This window comes from Oryctolagus cuniculus, chromosome 6 (assembly GCF_964237555.1).
Source record: "Oryctolagus cuniculus chromosome 6, mOryCun1.1, whole genome shotgun sequence".
Taxonomy (NCBI): Eukaryota; Metazoa; Chordata; class Mammalia; order Lagomorpha; family Leporidae; genus Oryctolagus; species Oryctolagus cuniculus.
Window position 1 is genome coordinate 13,710,403 of NC_091437.1, and position 23,787 is coordinate 13,734,189.

At 45.8% G+C, this 23,787-nt stretch overlaps 2 long non-coding RNA genes across 11 annotated transcripts in view; one reads left to right on the top strand and one right to left on the bottom strand.

Moving 5' to 3' along the window:
* The first annotated feature begins 460 nt into the window (after positions 1-460).
* LOC138850130 (uncharacterized) lies at positions 461-7,000 on the top strand. Its single transcript, XR_011389675.1, has 3 exons — positions 461-593; positions 3,262-3,396; positions 6,114-7,000. It is a non-coding gene; the product is annotated as an uncharacterized lncRNA (long non-coding RNA).
* Positions 588-23,787, bottom strand: part of LOC103347857 (uncharacterized) — a 371,873-nt gene continuing 348,673 nt past the window's right edge. For 9 of the 10 annotated variants that reach the window (XR_011389670.1, XR_011389669.1, XR_011389671.1 and 6 more), the window contains 3 exons: positions 8,984-9,132; positions 7,417-7,572; positions 588-2,341 (listed from right to left, as the gene is read on the bottom strand). This is a non-coding gene — a long non-coding RNA (uncharacterized lncRNA). The remainder of the gene's footprint in view (positions 2,342-7,416; positions 7,573-8,983; positions 9,133-23,787) is intronic. The other variant, XR_011389664.1, reaches the window with a different exon arrangement.

Genomic DNA, 23,787 nt, shown 5'->3' on the forward strand with positions numbered 1-23,787 from the left:
GTGTATATGCTAAATTGCAATCAAATCAGGAAAATGTTATTCATTTTTCAAATGAACCTGTCAAAAGTTCTGCGGGTATCATGCCAACAGTGAACGGGAGTGCACAGCTTCGCTGCAGAGATTACTGTTATAAATGGGTAAACTGAGACATTGAAAATGGGATCCCTGGAGGAGGTGGAGTCAATAGCTGACTTGCACACAGGTGCAATAGCTGACTTGGCACAGGTGACTCCTGTGCCAAGTGGAGCAGATTTAATGAAGGCTCTAAATCAGTGTATTGAGAGGCACCCAGGTAGGTAACAAAAAATTCACTCACTTCATTCTGTCTTGACTCTCTACACACACAGACACCAACTCAAGAAATCTTGAGAGACTCGGTAGGGTTCATGCTGCTGAATATAAAACATAATTCCCGGTGCAGTACATGAGTAACGTATGCATACCCCTTTCTTTTTCTAAGGCAGGCACTGCAGGGTTCGCTGCCCTCACCCCTTCTCCCACTGCTGCTGCCACACCCATTCCTCTTGCTTCTCCCCATCTTTACCCTCCCTGACTCCCTTGAAGGAAAAAAGCAGTTGCAGAATTGTGCAACAGTAAGTACTGAGAGGTTGGCACTGGGTTCGTTGAAGATAACTGAAAATTACAGCTTTGTCCTTGCCTTCATAGTGCTTCTAGTCTAGTAAAAAAAAAAGTGCAATAATGCAAGATGTGCTATGAATTGTGGAAGAACACAGTCCCAAGTCTGTGACAGGCACCCGAGCGAGTCCTAGTGGGAGGGATCTGTGTGTGCAGGTAACTTTCTGAGATGCACTTTTCCCTCAACTACCAACACAAAAGGGTATTTCACAGTATTGATGGAAAAACAGAATAAGAAAATTTATACCAGTGCAAAATATCATGAAATCCATTTTTTCATCATATGCATTTTCTAGGAACTCTGGGAAGACTCCTAATACACACAGATTAAGATTTATTTGAAAGTCAGAATTACAGAGAGAATCTTCGTTCTGCTGCTTCACTCCCCAAATGGCCATAGTCGGTGGGTGGGGTGGGCTGGACCAGGCCACAGCCAGGAGATCTTTCTCGGTCTTTCACATAGCTGCAAGGGCCCAGACACTTGGGCCGTCTGTTGCTGCTTTTCTAGGCACAGCAACAGGGGACTGGATCCAAAGTGGAGCAGCCAGGACTCAAACCAGTGCCTACACTGGATGTCAGCACTGCAGGCTGAGGCCTAACCTCCTATGCCACGGTGCCAGCCCTTCCAAAGATTTTTACAGCAAAATAGTTCCCTTAAACTCCACTTCCTGTGAGCATTTTGAAGTACCCCCAGTGTGAGGGGGCGCCAACCATGGATGCACACTGGAGACCCTGTTATCACAATAGTGAGGGAGGGCCCAGGCACCAGGTTTGTTCAACAGACTCCCATGTGAATCTGATGCGCAGCCAAGATGGAGGTATACTCATTCACAAATTAAGGAAATAAGAATTACTTTGTAACCAAAATTTTTTAAAGATTTTTTTTTTTTTTACTTACTTGAGAGGCAGAGTTACAGACAGAGGAACAGAGATCTTCCACCCGCTGGTTCACTCCCCAAAAGGCCGCAATGGCTGGAGCTCTGCCGATCCAAAGCCAGGAGCTTCTTCCGGGTCTCCCACCTGCATGCAGGACCCCAAGCCCTTGGGCCATCCCCTACTCCTTTCCCAAGCCAGCAGCAGGGAGCTGGGTCGGAAGTGGAGAAGCCAGGACTCTAACTCACTCCTATATGGGATACCAGTGCTGTTGGCGGATGCTCAACCTACTACGCCACAACACCAGCTCCTGAAAAAAAATAATTTCCAAATAATAATTCTAAAAAATAATTTCCCAGTCACCTTTGCTGTTCATTTTCTCTTGAGAATCTTGCTAGAATCCTCTCAAATTTTCAAGTTCTTCAGATATTCAGAATAGACACACAAACATAAAACAACAGTGAAGCAGACAGAGGGAGAGGGAGCGAGAGAGACAGAGTAGGAACCAAGGTCTGTACCTTGTATCGAGCAACATATTTGAAGTTCACAGAGAACAGGATAAAATGGCATTGTTTTCCTGCTATAATGCAGCTTTATCACTCCTCTGAGTTTCTTCCCCACTGTTGTAACCAGTTGAACTTCTCAGGGAAGAGATGAATTATACCATCAAAGCTGAACGCTTTCTGCATAGATTTGATATTACCCACAGGACAGGTTTTTGGGTTGTCTTTATTTTGCTGTCATCTTCGTCGTCATCATCATTATTTTGACTGAAGCTTCCTCCAATAGACACAGTGTTAGGTATAAACAATTACGGAGGAGTGAATCGGTCCTGTTGGGTAACAGAAAAAAGGAAAGAGCTAAGAAGGATCTACTGTGTGCCAGAAGCTCTCGAGGGCCATGGAAATTATTGAATGTGGTCCTCAGAGCTTCCTGAGGAAGCTGACAGCTGGACCTAGGCTCAGAGACAAGCAGTCATTGCCCCTGTGTCTCCCGGGAACTGCTGGCAGGACGGATGGTCACCAAAGCCCACAGCGCTTGCCCTGCTATATATGTCATCCAACAGTATGGGGTGAGGAGCTGCTTGTGTTCCTGAAGATGCGATGGCTCTGTGCATGTCTAGGAAGAGGTAGTATTACAGGAGCTGGTGCTATGGCGTGGTGCTAGGCTGCCGCCGCCTGCCATGCCGGCATTCCATATGGCCACCAGTTTATGTCCCAGCTGCTCCACTTCTGATCTCTGCTATGGCCTTGGGAAAGCAGCAGAAGATGGCCCATGTGCTTGGGCCCCTGTACCCATGTGGGAGACCCCAAAGAAGCTCCTGGCCCTTGTAGCCACTGGGAGAGTGAAGCAGCAAATGGAAGGTGTGTGTGTCTGTGTGTCTCCTTTCCTCACTGTTAACTCTTTCAAATAAATGAATCTTTAGAAGAGATATAACAACTTCTAGCACAAGATGCACAGAGTTTGGATAAAATTACAACCTCCTTACAAACAAGCTTTGGTTCTTAGTAGTCAGGTGGTCTTGGTATATAACTCTAACCAACAAATCTTTAAAAGACAGGGCAACAAAAATCTCTGCCATTTACAGACATTTTTAGCTGAATGTAAGTCAGAGACTAACATATGGTTTTTCCCCTCCGAATCCCCTAAGTCTAAAGCCCCAAGGAAAGCCAACAAAAACCGATGCAGCGAGTCACGAAGAAGACGTTGGAACAGCAAGCGTTTAATTCATGACTTGTAAATTCATTGCAGGACCCTCCACTGAATTACAAAGCGGTTTAGGAAGCTAAAGGTGACAGGGTTGGATGCTGGCCTTACGATGGTAAGGACAGGTGGCTCAGTCTGCTCTAGGAAGCATCTGTAACCTCAAGATTTAAATTGACTGTGGTAAGTCTGTTTGCCTCTCACACGACGCTTTGTTCTCTAAGGGTGATTTGGAGAACTCATAACGATTTTTCGGTTTATCATGTCTGTGTTCCTTTTTTCCTTTATGGACCATATGCATTGTTTCTGTTGCAAGGGGTTATACAGAAATCAAATAATTTTTATAGAGAGAAGCTCCTCTTATGCTAAAATACATGAAATATTAGAGCCAGATTTTGAGTAAATATGTTCTAGCCAGCCAACCCCAGAAGCAACCTCATTTGGGATAAATGGTTTACTCTCCTATCTGCAGGGGCATCAGATGAATTCTCCCTGCTCGGGGTCTAGAGAAGAGCGAGCAGTGTGGAAAACAGGTGTTTCTGATGTACAGTTCTCAGATGGGGGGGGGGAGTCAGGATGGATACTATTTTCCTAGAAGTCTGTGTGGCTGTGCAGACATCTTCCATCTCCTCCAAGGGGGCTCTCTCTCCTGTTGCCCAAAGCCCCACAAAGACAAGGTGTGGGTCCAAGAGAAAGGCACATGGCCCAGGCCAACCTTCTGCTGATTTTAAGCCAGTGTTTTTGGGAGCAACACAAAAAGCTAACACGATCTAGTCACCTTTAGAGAATAAAAAGCTGAGTGAGGAGTAGATGGGAAGGGAGCAGCAACCAAGGCAGCTGTGGAGACCTAGAGCAGGAAGCACTGGAATTAGCTTTGCAACAGGGAGAGAAACGAAGGACAAACAAAGGCTAGCACAGTGCGCTGGCTGTAGCATCGCCAACCACTCCGTCCCTTGTAGACGGTAAGGCTACTGCTTGGAGGAATCTGAACCAGCCCTCTGGCTTTTGATCATTTACTCAAAGCACCAAAGTGTTAGGCAGCAGGTTCCAGTGGACCCACTAAAGCCAAGCACTGGGTTTCCAGGTGCCTGAGGTGGGAGACATAGGGAGCCCCTGCCCCAGGACTGCCTCCTGCTGGTAAATACTGGTACAGCAAGCAGGCCAGCATTTTTTTTTTTTTTCTTTTGAGCTGGGGCCTGTGCTGTTTCAGGTATTTAGCACTTTGAGTATTACCCCAGAATTCCAGGTTCCTTTTGGCAGAGTATATTTCTGAATCTTAATAACACTCATTCATTATGACAATCTTTCAAAAACAAAGTGGTGGGCAGACGAAAGTAGCCAATATCACTACAAGATTTTGAAGGAGATCAGTCAGAATCCTCTTAGCTCATATGAAATGCAGCCTACCTCAGCAGGTTGGCAAATACATCTATAGTTATTTACCTGGAGGGAAATGATGTAATTGGGTGAGTGCAAAGCATACCTCCCCCAGGCAGGAATGGAGGAGCTGCAGGGCCCTCGGCTGAGGATTTAATCAAATCCTTCTTGACACCAATCTCAGTGCTTGGACTGGGTCTTTCAATTGTTGGGTAGGAAGTCAGAAATGAGCTTAGTGTATGTGACAAAGGCCTAAGGAGTCGACATCCAGGTCCAGCATCCGCACCTCAAAATCATCCAGATAACCTTCCAGGTGCAGCCCAGTATCTGCACTTCAAACACCCTGCCCCTTCTACCCGATAACCATCCTTCCTCTAAGGCTCCTTGAAGGTGGGGTGATGCCAGCCAGGCTTCCCTCTGTCTGATAACTTCAGGGGGGAAACTCAGGAAGGAATTTTTTATATTTACATCCAAAAAGTCCTTTGTTCCAGGAGAAGAGGCAGAAGGCAAGACCCGTTCCCTTAAACACCCCCAGCTTCAACCGGACAGCCCTCTGCCTCTCTGCTGAGCCGCCCACCTGGCCTGCCCAGGTGTAATCTCTCCACTCAGCCATGTAACCCCGCTCTCCCCCAGTCTGAGCAACTGGGCACTCCTTCTCAGGTCCTGTCTGGAGAGGAGAGGAGCCCATCCGTTCTTATGGATGTCCCTGCCCTAATAAACCCTGCTATGTGGCTTTCCACTACTCTCTGTCTCACACCTGAATGCTTTCTTGAGCCAAGACAAGGACCCTTTGCTTCTCCGGTAACAGAATCATTGAAGAAGAGGTCAGTAGTGGGGAGGTGGCTTAGCAGTGGGTCCTGTTTCTTACGCCTGGCTGGCCTTCACTTGAACAACCGCAAAGGTAGGGGAGCCAAGAAGTAATACTGCTCTCTGCAGCTGGGTGACGTACTCGGTGCACTGCGTGGATAGTCACCCTCACCCCTGCAGGAGCCCAGGCTGCAGTGTCTCCGAGAGTTAGCATCCGTCCTCGGGTGCTCTAGGTATGGGTGTGCCTGGTTCACTCAGCCGTTCCCAACCACACCAGGTGTCACAGTAGGAGAGGAAATCCAGCAAGACTATTCCTGAACGTTCTACTTCCAGCAGATCTGTAGCTTATGAAGGTGTTCTTGACACATCTGCCTGTCACAGAAGGTTCTCGCACAGACGGGTCATTCAGGAAGCAGGAATATGCAATACATGTTCCCCAAGGCAGGCATTGTGTCCCAGTGGCCTAACCTGCCCCGTAGACACCCCAATCAGAGTGCTGGTTTGAGGCCTGGCTACCCTGTTTCCAAGCCAGTGTCATGGCCATCCATCCTGGGAACCAGCCAAGGATGGCTCAAGTGCCTGGACCCCTGCAGCCTACGTGGAGGGGAGTTCCATGGAGTTCTCCCCGCCTTGGCCTGGCCCAGAAGTGGTTGTCGCAGCTATCTGAGGAGTGAACAAGCAGATGAAAAATCTCAACCTATCTATCTGTCTTTCAGGTAATGACAATAAGCTTCAAGAAGCTTCCTGGTAGCAGTGCCCAGGCCGGGACTGTGCCACACCGTGGGGACCAGTGACGCAGAAGCCACTCCTGTTTTCCTCTGTTGGGCAGGCAGAATGACCAACACATCGGCTCTCCTGGAAACGCCTGGCTTGCTGGCAGTGTTCTCTCTCTGACCCTTTCTCCTTCTGCCGGCCTGAGAGAAGGGCTCTATGCTTTCAAGTGTGGTGGGCATCTGTTATGAATGAGGACAAAAGGCACAGCCGAGGAAGACAGGATCACAAGTCGGAGACCCCCAACTCTGACGGTAGCCCCAAGCCACATACACGCCTCTGAGACAATGTCAGGTTTCACATTGGGTGAGGCTTAGCAGCCCTGACACGTGCAGCAGGTCCTTTTACTTGCAGCCACATGCAGTCCTACTTCTACCAGGGGTGGCTTCTAGCATGAGAGACTCCTGTGGCCATCATGTCCTGGCAATGAGCATTCCTCCTACAGTGTCAGTGATCCTCGCCCTGCCCCGACAACGACACCCCAACCTGTGCGTTTAACAAAGGCTAACACAGGGACTTTAATCATCCAACGTCTGGGACGTGCCCTTTTAGTTATATTGCCTTCGGCTTTCTCCTTGCATCTGAGTTCTTCCTAACCACCATAGCTGACATTAGTAATAGAATCACAGGCTTTTATGACTATTCAGTATCATCATAGTTGATGCTTCATGTTTGTCATTATCCTGTTATTTCCCTTGTTTGGCATTACTTTGTACTGTGGACTACAATGCAATGATAGGAAAGTAGCATTTTCCCCCAGTTTTTCTAATTTATAGGATATTGTGAATAAATTTGGTCCTCTTGCTAGTGAACATTTTTCAAATTCTTATTCTTCTTCAGATTCCACCATCTAACTATGATAATGGTATGATCCCTTTCATATCACACCCTTTTAAAATTTTATTTTCTGAACTTGGAAGAAGCTGCTGCAGAAGTGCTTAAACAAAAAGCCTTTTTCAATCCTTGTACTGCTTGTGTTACCTGATAAAAAACACTTTCCTGAGAGGAGTTTAGGAAGGCAAATTGTTATGCCTTTAGCTACAATACTGTAGCTAAATAACGCTTTACTTCATTTCGGGAAAGAAAAAACATGAAGTAAACTCTAACTATGCTCAAATTTCAGGATTCAGTGGAGATTTCCAAGTTTTACTAAAATAGCTCCACATCGCTCATGTTTGCTTATTCTCACAGAACACGGAAACTTTCCCTGCCTAAGACACACGGGGGACGGACAAGGAGGGGGCCTACCTCGGCTGAAGGCACCTTGTGAAGAAGGCAGAGAGAGCTGTCAGACAAGATCAGCAAATATGGCTAAAATCCACGGCTGGGAATTTCTTTCCAGCAATGAGTCTTGCTTTCAACTTCCAGAAATCAAATTTTAAAAGTCTCGCAAAGATAGCTGACCTACAAGGATGCAATGAGGAAGGAAATCCATTGGCCAGTTCCTCCTTCAGCAGTAATAAGAAATGCCTAGTTGTAGTTGAGATGGACTTTCTACCTTCTTTATGTACTATTCGCAATTAAAAATAAATTAGAAATATCATATAACATTGAGTGTGTGCATTTATAAGGATTAGAATGGTAGTAAAATTAAAGAAAGTATTAGTTAAGAACAAAGGCCCTGGAAAGGGAACTCCTAGGTGAGTTAGCTCTGCTGTCCTGTTTCTCAAACTGTGGTCCTCATCAAAAGCCTTAGAATCAGGGAAATGTATGTAACATGCAAATGAGTGGGCAGCATCCCAACCCTTCTGAATTAGAAACTCTAGGGTGATACCCAGAGGCTTAGTTAAAACACGTGGTGCTGCGTAATTCTGGTGCTTATTCAAAATTCTATAAAATAAGAGGAGAATGAAGAGTCTCTCTGTCCCCGTCTTCCTCCCTTCCTCTCTAAGGGGTTTGGAGAAGATAGAAGAATAAATTTAAATTCATGCAAGCGTGTTCACCATAGAGTGAGTGGTCAAGAAGATTCAGTTACATGGTTAGTTTCTTTTCATGGTGTGGTATGATAACTATTTTTTGGCATACAAAGCGATTTCATATACTCTGTCATTTTTGCTCACAATTGTCCCTGAAATGGAAGGAAGGGCAGGAATTAGGCTTCACTTTCCAACTACATCAGTTGCCTGTCTGGTCTGTGTGTAGCCTTGCTCTAGACTCTGGGTCAGGCGTTCAACAGGATCAATATGAATGGGCATTCTCGTTCAATTCAACCCAACTACAGAGGCAGAGCTGTCCATCACATTTTTAACAAAAGGGGAGACAACTGGTTAACACACCAGATTCCTTGCCCACAAGACTGTGACTCACTAGTCCTGGGTGGACTCTGAAGTTCTGGTAACCTCTCTAGGTGATACAGAGGATCATCCAGGAAGAACATGGAGCAACGCTGGAGTGTCGCCTATTAGCACATGCATGAGTTCCAGGAGTGCTGGCCACACAGTGCCACTCTCCTGCCTGGAGAGCTCCAGGATGGTGTGGGAGAAGAGGACTTTCCTAGAATACGAGGTCTCTATCCTGCTGACGTCCAGGGCTTAGATCCACAGGTTTACGGGGGTCCCATGCTCCTACTGACCACACAGGAGATAAGACATGCCATCAGACCATGTGCTCAAAAATAGAGAAGCAGGAATCAGTGCGTAGCAGGAATCCTTTTGAAATCATTTTGCAGATGAAAATGAGCTTTGACAACAAATAACCTCAAAATAACAGAGTTAGTGAGTACAGCAAGAAAGACGAGTTTTTTCTGTGGCATCATCCATGACAAATAAACATAAAACTCCAGCTGCCTCCCCCAGGGCCCGTTGGGGAGCCTCACCTGATTCAATGCATTCACTTTTTCTGTAAGCCCTGTTGTAGGTGCTGAGAGTTCAAGGACAAGCGAGACATCAAGAATGTTTCCAGAGAGCTCCTGCTCCATGGGTCAGTCACAGCACACTGAACACGAGACACTTCACACCGTGAAACCTAAGAGACGGGAAGGACAAACGTATGAGGTATGTGGGCAGCCAATCATAGAAGAGGGAGTTAATTTCTCAAGGTAAGGATAGGTTCATAAAAAGGCAATGTCGGAGGTGAATGTGGAAGAATTATCACAGTTCTACTAAGAAGTGGGCAGACCTTGGGGAAGAGCTGCCAGACGTAGAGCTCAGGGGCATATTTTTGAAATGGCAAAGAGTGTGTCCATGAAGGCTCCCAAGACAGAGAGTGTTAGAAGCTTTCAAAATCCTTTGGAATCAGGGAGTAAAAGGCCCACAGTGGTACACCCAGTAGGCTTTTTTTTTTTTCTTTTAACAAAATGTAGCAGGTGATGAGAACAATTTTTAAGTAGAGCAGTGAGATTTCAGTTTTTGAAAGACAATTGTGGGGCTGCCTCTGAGGTATAGCAGGTAAAGCCACTGCCTGCAGTGCCGGCATCCCATATGGACGCTGGTTCGAGTCCCGGCTACTACACTTCCGATCCAGCTCTTTAAGTAATCCAAGAAAATAGTGGTGGCTCTCATTATTGATTGCCATCCTAAAATGTTAACATCAAAATCGATTTTCTAGGATGGAAATCAATATCAACCCCTAAGACTGTGCCCACGGTTAGGGACATAAAAGGACAATTCAGTTAGCAGCTGCACAAATGCCTAAGGTGAAAGAGCAGGTAGTCTGTTCTACAATATCAATGAGCCCATTAAAATGCTCAAGCATCCTCCGCGTTGGGCTGTTGGAACGAGCTAATGTATAGACTGGGAGGGTAGTTAGAGCACTTGGAGACAAAACCGATCATTTCACGGATGGAAATACAAGGGCAGAAGCTGAATATAAGGATCCAGGTCACAGGTATTTCTTGCTGTCCTAGACCAGAAACCCAAACCCAGAGATACGCAGAGGTGATCGCTGACTGCTCGTTGACAACAGTGGTCCTCCGGACGCCTTCAGCCTGAACTCACCGACGATCGGCTTCCGGGGCCCAGTGAGGTGTTCTGTGTTTGCTTCTGTGCAAAGTGGGCTATAGGACTTTATTGGGAAGCCTCACCTTTCTCTGAGGAAGTTTACAGAAGGAAGAGCATATACTGAAACACTAGAAGAATAAGAGTTTCCCTGTGCACTGATGTGCAAAATCCCTACTGCTTACATGTACAGACACTTCTTGATTCTCCTACATTGGATTATCTAATTTTCAGATTATGCCGATTCTATTTTTAAAAGAAGGTATTACGGGGCCGGCGCCGTGGCTCACTTGGCTAATCCCCCGCCTGCGGCGCCGGCATCCCACATGGTCGCTGGGTTCTAGTCCCGGCTTCTCCTCTTCCAGTCCAGCTCTCTGCTGTGGCCCAGGAGGGCAGCAGAGGATGGCCCAAGGGCTTGGGTGCCTGCACCCGTGTGGGAGACCAGGAGGAGGCACCTGACTCCTGGCTTCGGATCAGCGCAGCTCTGTCTGTTGCGGCCATTTGGGGAGTGAACCCACGAAAGGAAGACCTTTCTCTCTCTATCTTTCAAATAAAAAAAATTTTTTTTAAATAAAAGAAAGTATTAGCATAGAGTAAAAGAGATTCATTTGTGCTGTCAGTTCATCAATTTGTTAGCTCTTATCATATTGGGTGAAATAAAGTTTTTGCCTATATCAAGATCAAACCCCTTCTCTTGAGAAGATCCAGTGGCACTTCAAACTTATCTACACTGAAATGGGGAACCAAAGTATCAAAATATGTATGTGAATTAAATACACAGGCAGTTTGAAACATAAAGCAAAATACATATTAAAGTTCATTAGCTAGCCTCATATGATGCCAATTATCAGAGTAGGGGGTAGAAGGCAACAAGGAGTCATCCTATCTAACCCATGTAATGACCAGTGCACTTAAATAGTAAGGCTTCCTGGGGCTGCCTCCTATGATGCCGGCATCCCATAGGGGTGCCGGTTCGAGTCCTGGCTGCTCCACTTCCAGTGCAGCTCTCTGCTATGACCTGGGAAAGCAGCAGAGGAGGGCCTAGGCTCTTGGGCCCCTGCACCTGCCTGGAAGACCTGGAAGAAGCTCCTGTCTTCAGATTGTCACAGTTTCAGCTGTTGCACCCATCAGGGGAGTGAACCAGTGATGGAGGACCCCTCTCTCCCTCTGCCAATGCCTCTTTGTAATTCTGCCTTTCAAATAAATAAATCTTAAAAAAAAAATAGTAAAGATTCTTTTCTCTTACCATACCACAGCTGGTATGTCTCAGACAATTTTATCCATGGGAAAGTTTCCATTACAAATAATATACAAGTGACTTACAAGTTTTATCTCTTTTGGGCTTCAGACCCGATTTGCTTGCAGTGGTAAATAAAGGGCAGGTTTAGAGTTTAACATATTATGCTGAATGCCTTCGTTTCAGGAAACAAAGGGGAACTTTCCCCAGTGAAACGTCCGACACCCATCTCACCTTGGCTTCTTCCAAACTGCAGGCTCTTTTATGCAGTAAAATTAAGGTTTTATCTGAGAAAAGCTTTGTGGCAAGCAAGACAGTTCTCTGCAGTTCTTCCAGCACGCCCGCTACCTCTCTCCACGGGGTCTTCCCACCCATTTGTTTCCCTCTCGAAGTTCTTCTTCAGGTAGGCACAGATGGCAGCTCAGTCAGAAGCTCCAGTGATCACCTCCCTGGAGACACCAGTCTCCACAGCAGTTCACACACCAAGCCACCCTCACAAGGGCTAAAGAAGCCAGTAAAGCAGTGACAGAACAGTGCAGACACTCCAGAAACCAGCAGAGAGAGAGAGGGCAGATACACTGCAGAACCCACTGGCACCGGCAGCTGCAGCTCCTACCGCACCTGATCCTAGCCAGGAACACCATCTTGCTGAGAACAGTAAGAAGGTACCCAACCCCCACCAGCAATACATACCAGCAGCGCTGGCTAGAGAATCCCACCGTCCTCAAGGCACTAGGCCAACCTAGGAAAACACTCCTGCATTTTACCAGGGCAGACTGAGCCCCATGAGCTGGGCCCAGTAGTGTAGTGCTCACTCCAGAGCCCAGGCCCCCACAGCCCTCTCCACTGTGCAGGAGAGAGTGGGAGCAGGGATCGGCGTGACAGCCAGAGGACTCTGTGGCCCACACTGTCAGAATTAGGGAAATACTCCTCCCTATTACCTCCCCTCCCCCAAGCACCTGAAACACTGCACGTTGTGGCTGAGTGTGCACTGACCCGGTCTGACTACAGAGACCTGCAGCTCTCTCCTCACTGGGGGTGGATGTCACAGTGGTGCCAGGAGGAGCTGGCACTCCTGACAGTGTGCACATCAGGGTGAGTGAGGGGACTCCAGACGTACTCATCAGCTGCAACATGCCCTTCCCCCCGACAGTAGCCACAGGCGCTCCACCATGCACATCTGGAGTATCTGGGCCTCCTGCTCCAACCATGAACTGAGGCTGCAGCCCCCCAGCCCCACCCAGTGCACACCTCTGAGGCTCAGACATCGGCCTCAGGCACTCCACCCAGCCCAGCAACAACCTGCTTATAGGATGCACCACTGGGCTCTTTGTGCTGAGCCCAGCACCGTACAAGCCTATTCTTTGCTGCTATCTCTGCTGCACAGGATCTGTGTTTGGCTCAGGCCCAGTGTAGGGCTCTGGATGCTAGCCCCTCCCATGCAAACTACCGGAGTTTGGGCGCTGCTTCCCACCTGATGCTCAGGCTTGAGGTCGCTGCATACAACTCAAACAAGTAAACAGTACATGGAGAGTCGTCCCAGACAGCTTGCCCTGCTGTTACAGAGCCAAAGTCACTCTCATAGATCCAGCTACTCTCTCAGGTAGCATCTGTGTTACTGCCTCCTCTACCCAGAAGCAGTGAAACTCTTAGAACTATGAATCTGGGCTACAGCTAAGAGTCTCTGTGTCTACTCAGCCCCTACAGCCACTACTGACCTTCAGAGCACAGACACTCAGCCACAACGTGCAGTGTTTCAGGTGCTTGGGGGAGGGGAGGTAATAGGGAGGAGTATTTCCCTAATTCTGACAGTGTGGGCCACAGAGTCCTCTGGCTGTCACGCTGGATCCCCTCTCCCACTCTCTCCTGCACAGTGGGGAGGGCAGTGAGGGCCTGGGCTCTGGAGTGAGCACTACACTATTGGCCCCAGCTCATGGGGCTCAGTCTGCCCTGGTAAAATGCAGGAGTGTTTTCCTAGGTTGGCCTAATGCCTTTGAGGATGGTGGGATTCTCTAGCCAGCACTGCTGGTATGTATTGCTGGCGGGGGTTGGGTGCCTTGTAACTCCAGTGCCTAACTTGGATATTGGCTGGGACTCTGTGCGCCAGGCACACCCACGACCCTAGCGAGGCCTGCTCCCAACACTGAAGCAGCTCATCACAGCACTCTCTCTCTCGGAAGAAACAGCTGGAGACCCGCCTAAAAGGCATCTCAGTTACCACAACGAGCTACAGGCAAAGCTCAGATCCCTGCTGTGGTTATCATCAACTGTAGGGAATAAAGGCCTAGGGAGACTACATTACAGACTCTAACGGATCCGAAGATAAAGCACGCTACCCAACCAACACGCAAAGGCACATCTCTAGGAATAAAACCTTCAGTCAACAAAAAGCTTCCTCCAGGAGTGACAGAATCAAGAGATATTCCCAGATGCACAACCATCAGTGTGCAAAAACAGGAAATATGGACAAGAAAGGCACCATGACTTCCCAAAGGGAAAGTGCTGAATACAGTAATACTGTACTGTGAAGAGAGGGAGATTGATGTAACGTCTGAAAATAAGCCAAAAGAATGATTGTAAGGTTAATCAAAATCACAAAAAGTTAAATGAAATTAGGAAATTAGTATATAACACAGATGAGAAATTCAGCGTAGAGATATTGAAAAAAATAAGTATTGTGGATGAAGTACTCAGTAAGTCAAACAGAGTGGATAAGCCTTAACAGCAGACTTGCTGAGGGAGGAGAAGCAGTATCTCACCTGGAAGGCAGGGCTTTGGAAACTGTGAGACAAAAGAGAAAGGAAGAAAAAGTTAAATGGAATGAAAACAGCGTTTGGAATCTATGGGATATGCTCAAATATTCAAATATACCAGTCTTGGAAGTTCTGAAAAAATAGAAAAAAAAAAACACAACAATGGCTTAAAAAACCTCTTCACTGAAATAAGAGCAGAAAATCTCCAACATTTGGAGAAAGATGTGGGCATCTAAATATAGAACACACATAGAACTCCAAATAGGCATGATCAGAGAAGATCCTCGTGGCTACACATTATAGCCCAACTTCCAGAAGTAAAACAGAGAGAATATGCTAAAATTTGTGAGAGAGAAATGCCAGGTCATTTTAAAGGAACTCTCATCAGACTGTCAGCAGATGTTTCAACAGAAACCCAGCAGGTCAGGACAAAGTAGAGAGATGCAGTCCAACTTCTTTAAAAAAAAAAAAAAGGGTTTATTTATTTCTTTGAAAGGCAGAGTTAAAAGGAGGGAAAAAGACAGTAAGGCCCTCCATCCATTGGTTCATTCCCCAGCTGGGTGCAGTGGCCAAGCCAGGAGCTTCTTCCAGGTCTCCAGGGGTCCTAAGACTTGGGCCATCTTCTGCTTTCCTAGGCCATAGCAGAGAGCTGTATTGGAAGTGGAGCAGCCGGGACTCAAACCAGCGCCCATATGGGATGCTGGCATTGCAGGTGGAGGCTTTGCCTGCCATACCACAGCACCGGCCCCATCCAAGTTTGTAAAGAAAAAAACTCTGTTGACCCTGAATATAAACCCAGCAAAGTTCACATTCATAAATGAGAATGAAATAAAGACCATTCATCACAAGCAAACATTCAATAATTTGTCACCACCCAGACAGCATTATAAATGATACTTAAGGATGTAATACATACAGAGATAGAGAAAGACCATAGCATCATGACAGAAGGTGAAAGCAGAAACCCTCCTAGTAAAAGAGCAGAGGACATTCAAAACAAATAGGAGTATTCATTGGAAACTGGCAGGACTAAGTCATCACTTATCACTAACACTGACTGAGTGTAAACAGACTAAATTCTCCGATGAAAAGATGCAGGCTGGCTGAATGGATAAAAATAAGACCCGTCTGTATGCTAGCTCCAAGACACACACTTCACAAATAAAGATACACAGAAACCAAACATAAAAGGGTAGAAAAAAATATTCCATACAACTGGCATTCAAAAACAAGCAAGAGTAGCTATACTTATATGAGAGAAACTAGGCTTTAAGATTAAAAACGTTAGAAGACACAAAGAAGGGTTACTATGTAATCAGTAAAGATTAATTCAACAAGATGTGCCTATTGTATATGTATTTGCACCCAATGCTACAGCACCCAGTTTTATAAAACAAGTGTTAACAGATATAAAGGGAGGCGTAAGCTCCTATACAATAATCCTAGGGGCTTCAATATGAAGCTCACAGCAATGGTTAACCAACCAGGCCAAAAATAAATAAATAAATAAATAAACCGCAGAGCACATCTACCCTACAGACCACATGGTCCTAATAAACATACATGGCACATTCTCACACAACATCCTACAGCAGCAGAATGTACCTTCCTTCACTCTGAGTATGCAACTTTCACTAGGATGACCCAATGATAGGATTTTAAAACAAATCTCAGCCAATTAAAAAAAAAAAAACTAAAATCATACATCTTATCTCCCCATAGTGGAATGAAGCTGGAAATTTACAAAATAAACTGGAGTAATGATACAAACATGGAGACCGACTAATATCCTCCTGAATGAACAGCGGATCACAGGAAAAAAATCAGAAAGGAATTTACCAATTCCTCGGAACTAATGAAAATGAAAGCACAACATACCAAAACTTATGAGACACTACTATAGATTTTCCTCTTAACACTGATTTTGCTGTAAGTGCCCACATCAAAAAAATTGGAAAGGCATTTTAATGGTAAAACTAGTACTCAAACAGTATTCTATACTTGGTGTGTCTGTGTGGGTGCAGTCTGTTGAAATCTTTTCTTAGTATATACTAACTTGATCTTCTGTATATAAAGATAATTGAAAAAGAATCTTGATGAAGAATGGGATGAAAGAAAGAGTGAGAGATGGGATGATTGTGGGTGGAAGGGAGGTTATGGGGGGAAAAGCTGCTATAATCTTAAAAGTTGTATTTTTGAAATTTATATTTATTAAATAAAAGTTTAAAAAAAATTGGAAAGGCATCAAATGAATTAGCTCACAGTGCATCACAAGGACCTAGAAAATCAAGAACAAATGAAACCCAAAATTAGCAGGAGAGAAACAGAAAAGAAACAAATTTTCAATTTATAAAAAAAAATAGAAAAGATTAATAAAATTAAGAACTGGTGTTTGGCCAGCGCCGCGGCTCAATAGGCTAATCCTCTGCCTTGCGGCACCCGCACACCGGGTTCTAGTCCCGGTTGGGGTGCCGGATTCTGTCCTGGTTGCCCCTCTTCCAGGCCAGCTCTCTGCTGTGGCCAGGGAGTGCAGTGGAGGATGGCCCAGGTGCTTGGGCCCTGCACCCCATGGGAGACCAGGAGAAGTACCTGGCTCCTGCCTTCGGATCAGCGTGGTGCGCCAGCCGCAGCGCGCTGGCCGCGGTGGCCATTGGAGGGTGAACCAACGGCAAAGGAAGACCTTTTTCTCTGTCTCTGTCTCTCACTGTCCACTCTGTCAAAAACAAAAAACAAACAAACAAACAAAAAAACAAAAAAAACCTGGTGTTTTGAAAAAATCATCAAAACTGATATACCACTGGCCAACTAACAAAGAAAAAAGACTCAAATCAGATAAAAAAAAAAAGGCGATATGACACTGATACCACAGAGATACAATGAAGCATTAGAAATTATTATAAATAAATATATGCCAACAAATTGAAAATCTAGAAGAAATGCATAGATTTCTGGACAAATAAAATTTACCAAAATTGAGGCATGAAGACACATAAAACCTAAATAGACCAAAAAACGAAAATGGAGACTGAGTCAGTAATACAGACCCTCGAAAAAAAGGAAGCCCCTCAGCATACGGCTTCCTTGCCGACTTCTACTGTGCCTTCAAGGAATAACTATCACAATTCTACTCTAAGTATTCAAAACAATCCAAAGAGAGGGAATCTGTGCAGACACTCTGTGTGGCCAACATCACCTTAACCCTAACACCAGAGGAAGACACAACAAAAGAACTACAGACCAATATCCTGGGTGACCATAGATGAAAACATTCCCAATAAAACACTAGCACATCAAACCCAACAACACTTCAAGATCATCCACCCAGACCAAGTGGGATTTATCCCAAGGATAAGGGGATGGTTCAACATTTGCAAACCAATAAACATAATGTGTCACCCTAACCAAATGAAGGATAAAAACCAATGATTCTCATGGGGCTGGCATCCCACATGGGCTCCAGTTTGAGTCCCAGCTGCTCCACATCCGACCACGTCCCTGCTAATGAAAGCAGCAGCAGATGGCCTGAGTCTGCAGGCCCCGGTACCCACGTGGGAGACTCTGAAAAAGGTCCAGGGTTCTGGCTTGGCCTGACTCAGCGCTGGCTGTCGCAGGCATTTGGGGAGTGAACTAGAGGATGGAAGACCTCTTCCTCTGTCTCTCCCTCTCTCTGTAACTGTTTCAAATAATAATATTTTAAGATTTCTTTATTTATCTAAATAGATACAGAGAAAGCTTTTGTGAAAATACAACATCATTGCCTGATTCAAAAAAGAAACTTTACACTTTCTGGTATAGAAGGAATACACATTAATACAGTCAAGGCTGACAAACCCACAGCCAGCATCATATTGCATGAGGAAAAGCTAGAAGCATTTTCAGTAAGATCTGAAACCATACAAATATGTCCACTCTCGACACCACTATTTACTATGGAAGCTTTAGCCAGAGCCATTTGGCAAGAAAAAGAAATCAAAGGGATACAAATTGGAAAAGGCAAATTATCCCAGTTTGAGATGACATGATTTTTTTTAAACAACTATTTATGTTATTTGAAAGAGTTAGAGAAGAGGAGACAGAGACAGGACAGAGATTGAGATCTTCCGTCCACTGGTTACTCCCCCTACAGCAACAATGATAGGGGCTGGGCCAGACCAAAGCCAGGAGCCAGGAGCTTCATTCAGATCTCGCACACGGGTGCAGGGGCCCAAGGACTTGGGAGAAGCAGAGGAAGATGGCCCAGGTGCATTAGCACAGAGCTGGATGAGAAGTGGAGCAGCCAGGATGTGCCAGCACCCATATGGGATGCCAGCATCTCAGAGAGCAGATTAACCCTCTACACCACAATGTTGGCCCAAGATTGGTTCTTTATTTATTATTTTTTTATTTTTGACAGGCAGAGTGGACAGTGAGAGAGAGAGACAGAGAGAAAGGTCTTCCTTTGCCGTTGGTTCACCCTCCAATGGCCTCCGCGGCCAGCACTGCGTTGATCTGAAGGCAGGAGCCAGGTGCTTATCCTGGTCTCCCATGGGGTGCAGGGCCCAAGCACTTGGGCCATCCTCCACTGCACTCCCTGGCCACAGCAGAGAGCTGGCCTGGAAGAGGGGCAACCAGGACAGAATCCAGTGCCCCGACAGGGACTAGAACCCGGTGTGCTGGCGCCACAAGGCGGAGGATTAGCCTGTTGAGCCACGGCACCGGCCCGCAGATTGGTTCTTAATATAGGAGAACCAAAAACTCCACTAAGAGACTATTAGAACTGATAAGAGAATTCAGCAAAGTTGCAGGATATAAAATCACCAGACAACCATCAGTAGCATTCTTACAAGCCAACAGTGTTCCAGCTGAGGAGGAACTGTTAAGATCAGTCTCATTCACATGTCCAGATAACATTTAAACAGCTTGATATAAGCTGCAGAAAGTTGTGAAAGATCTCTACAATAAAATTACAAGCATTAATAATAGAAACAGAAGACACAAAAAGGAAAGGTTTTTCTATGCTCGAAGATTCAAAGCATTAACATTACCAAAATGTCTCTGCTATACAAAGCAATTTACAGATTCAATACAGTCCTACTCAAAATTCCAAGGACATTCTTTGTAGAACTACGACAATCCAAAAATCCATTTGTATACACAAAAGACCCAGACTAGCCAAAGCAATCTTAAACAATATTAACAAAGATGGGAACATGAAAACACCATATTTCAAGACATATTACAGAGCTATTATAATCAAAACTTCCTGGTACTGATATAAAAAGGCAAGTGGGCCAATGGAACAGAATGAAAACCCCAGGAATTCATCCACACATCTACAGCCAACTAATCAGTGACAAATGAGGTATAAAATTATTCACTGGAGAAAACACAGTCTCTTCACACATGGTACTGAAAAAACTGGATCTCCAGATGCCTAAGTATGAAACAAATCCCCTACTATGCACCCTATACAAAAACCAACTCAAAATGCATCAAAGATCTCACCTTAGGACTTGAAAACATCAAAGTACCAGAGGAAAACATAGGAGGATATGATGTAAGACATTGGTGTAGGCAAAGACTTCTTGGATAGGACCCCAAAAGCACAGGTAATAAAAGTGAAAATAGTCTAATGGGATTACATAAAACTAATACAGCAGTCCAAGGAACACAATCAACAAAGCGGCAACTGACTGAATGGGAGAAAATATTTGTAAACTATGCATCTGATGAAGGATAATATCCAAAAATATATAAGGAACTCAAGAAACTCAACAGCAGAACAATCCATCCAGTTAAGTAATGGGCAAAGAATATGAATGGACATTTTTCAAAGGAAGAAATACAAATGGCCAACATCATGATAAACACGCTCAGTCATCAGCCATCAGGGAAAAGCAAGTAAAAACCTCAAGGAGGTATCAGCATATTCCAGTGAGAAGGGCTGTTACCCAAAAGAAGATAATAACAACAAATGCTGGTGAAGTTGCAGACAAATACAATGTTGGCAGGAATGCAAACTAGCACAACCATTACAACAAACAGTAGAGAAACCTTAGAAAACTAAAAACTAACCTACCACATGACCTAGCTATCCAACTCGAGGAAAACATCCAAAGCGAGTGAAATCAGCATAGGGAAGAGTCCTCTGCACTCCAATGTTTACAGCAACTCATGACAGAATCCACTTAGATGTCCATCAGCTGGCGACTGGATAATTAAAGTTCATGCATGTACATACACACAATGGAATATTATTACTCAGCCTTAAACAAGAATGAAATCCTGACATTTGCAACAAAACGGATGCAACTAGAGATCACTCTATGTGAAATAAACCACCAGAAAGACACAGGTCATATGCTTTTTCTTATTTGTGAAAGTGAATATACAGAATAAAAAAATTGGGTGGGTGCCTTATCACTTAGTGTATCATACCATGTGCTTGGTAGTATACCCTTTGGTCCCTACATTTGATCATTATCATGAGTCCCTTACTCTGTGATATTAATATCTGTTTTCAAGAAAAAATCAGCATGCATGTTTATGTATATGTCTGCATACAAAGTAAATGTGGCAAAATGTTAGAACTGTTAAATTTTGAAGCTAAAAAATAGCAAGTATATAAATTTCAACTGGATACTCTCAACTCAACACCACTCACTCACACACACAGACACACACACACACACACACACCAAAAAATATATACAGATGCATGCTCTCTATGGCAATATCCACAGGAGGCTTCTAACTCGGAACTTAAGACAGCATTGCTAACTGAGAATCGCTACATTATACTTTGAACAGAGAGTTAACAGGTCACTAACATAAGCATGAAGAGGACATATATGCAAGTGCTACCAGTAATCCGTAGTAACTCTGACCACTGAAGAGTGGTTAGTTGGGGGACTGCTGCTGTGGCGCAGCTGGTTAAAGCCCAGGTCTGCAGCTCTGCCATCCCATATGGGCACCAGTTCGAGTCCCAGCTGCTCCACTTCCAATCCAGCTCTCTGCTATGGCCTAAGAAAGCAGTAGAAGATGGCCCAAGTCCTTGGGCACCTGCACCCACATGGGAGACCCAGAAGAAGCTCCTGGCTTTGGATTGGCTCAGCTCAGGCCACTGTAGCCACTTTGGGAGTGAAGCACCTGATGGAAGATCTAACTCTGTCTTTCAAATAAATAATTTTTTTTAAAAAAAAGAGTTGTTAGCTGTGGTTTTGAGAAAACATAGCTTTATATTTTAAATCAAAATGTTTAAATGTGCAATTGGTGATTTATTTTCAAACACTTGGAGAAGGTATTTCTGTAACAGACCCTGTGGGAGAGCTGAGAGGCCAGCAGTGCCTCTGCAGGGGAACAGAAAGGCAAGGACGAGCCCACGCACTCTACAGCTGCATGGTTTGGGAACTGGATGCTTTCTGGGACTTTCATGGGCTTGTGTTTTCCCTAAATCTCCTGTTCTCCAAGAGACCTCCATCTTGTCAAGGTGACTTTGCCAACCAGGGGCATGCTTCTCCCTTGCACACGAGTATTGTTGGAGGGACTGGGATATCTGTTCTAACTGGAACAGCACTTTGTCAAAAACAGAAGCAAATACGCCACTGTGATATGAAGGCTGATGGAGCAGGACAGACTACACCATGGGAAGCTCAAAGGCAAAGGAGGGGTGGAGCAGGACATCTTTTTCCATGTGCAGGCTCCTCCAACAATGCCCATCAAGTGATTCTGGCTCCTGGTCCCTAACACTTCTGACATCCCAGCTACCAGTGTTACCTCCTCGGAGGATAAGACCAAGCAAAGTCTCTGCTCCGGCTGGCCAGAGATTTCTGGTAGCATCTCACTGTGGCCCGCAGTGTTCCCTTCTATGGCTACGGGCAATGTCTGTACCCAGCCAGGGCTGTCTGTCACACCTGTCACGTACGTCATCAGACTCTGGTCCACAGCATTGCCTGGGCGAGACACTGATCACAGACGAAGTGCTCAGTGCCCCCGTGCCCCAAGTTCACTCAAGGCGAGTCTCAGCAGCTGTGTTTCTAAGTCAACGCCTTCCACAGAGGACGTGCCTACAATGATAGCAGTCCAAAAGCTGAGTGTTCACTTCAGACTCCCTTTGAAACTCCAGCGGAGGTTCTAGAACCCCTCTTATTCTCTAACTGCCAAGTTTTCTGGGCTCAGGAGCTCTGGGTGACAAAGGACCTAGGAGACAACTTTCTTTTCAACTCAGATCTGCCCATAGGGGCCCGCTTCCTGGCTGTTTATCTTCAGCAAGCACGCAGAGTCATAACTGTACAATCCTTTGTCTGGTGTATTTAAATCACATTTATTTTCTCTCTTCCATCCAAAACAACCTCGAGTTCTGCTCCTTCTCTAACCGTGCCTGCCCAGACACGAACACTGCAGTGTCAGTCTCTCTGGAACAATGGGTGTGAGATGGTCAAGAGCTTACCAACTCCCCTGCGGCGGGGCCGCCACCCACGCCGAGGGTGACTCCCAACAGCCCTGCCTCCTTGGTTGCACACAAGGCTGATTAATCTGGAGTGCATGGCTGAAAATGCTGCACGGTCTGTGGATGCTGTTGGCCTTGTCCAAGTTCTGCCCCATGGCATGGATTTCCTAAACCCAACTTCCTTTCTTTGTGGGAGAAGGGCAATCGGTTATGAGGATGATAAAGAAGGCAGAGGAAAAAGCACCCCTCATGTTAGTTCTCCCTCACAGCATTTACTCACATTCAAGTGTAAGGTGTGTGATGCTGTGTTCCAAGGAGCAAAGCCTTTTTTGGCTTGGGATTATGGAGATACATATGAAAACCTCACTGATGTACTGCCGTCATTAGCATTAACACATGATTCCTCTTAGATTTATTTTGAAGCTTCTCAAATGAAACCTGTTTGTGATGAGGCTCTGGCCAGTCGGAGTGGACAGTGCACTCAGAAACTCCCATTGAAAGCCTCTCAGCCGGCCCCCATAAACCCACCTTCCACTGCGCCTCTGTGGTCAGACACCACGCACAGGCCATGAGCACGAGCAGGGGATGGGCCGGCCGGAAGCGGGGCTCATTCTGCCCAAGGCCTTCTGCGTGGCTTCCTGGAGTCCCTGGGACAAGCCAGGGGGAAACGGCAGCACTTCCAAGCAAGCTTAGCCTCAACAGCCACAAAGGACTTTGTGTACTTGGTGTCTAATAGGCTTTGCTCTGAAAAGCTTGCCATCGCTGTGCCAAATCCTGGCTCCTGCCCCAAGTCATGCGCAGCGATTACATTAGGTAACAAATTCCATGCTCCCCGGAGGCCCCTCCCCGACATCCCGTCAGTGTCGCTGCCCTTGGAGGATGTCAAAGCTTTTATGTTTGCAGAAAAATCCTCTGCTCAGAAAGCAGATGATTCATTTAATGCCAGCAACCGGCGATGAACACGGTATAAAACCCATCTCTCTGGGCCTCCCAAAGAAGCCAGGCCCCCATTCACCGCCCCTCGTTTGTTGCTAGGTTAAAGATAACCCCAATAAAGAATAAAAGGGAGCCAGTCAAACTGTGGCACCTGTGATGTCAGCAGCCCATATGGGTGCCAGTTCGAATCCTGGCTGCTCTCATTCCAATCCAGCTCCCTGCTCCTGTATCTGGGAAAGCACTGGAAGATGGCCCAAGTGCTTGGGCTCCTGCACCCACATGGAAGGCCCAGATGCAGTTCTAGACTCCTGGCCTTGTCCTGAACCAGGC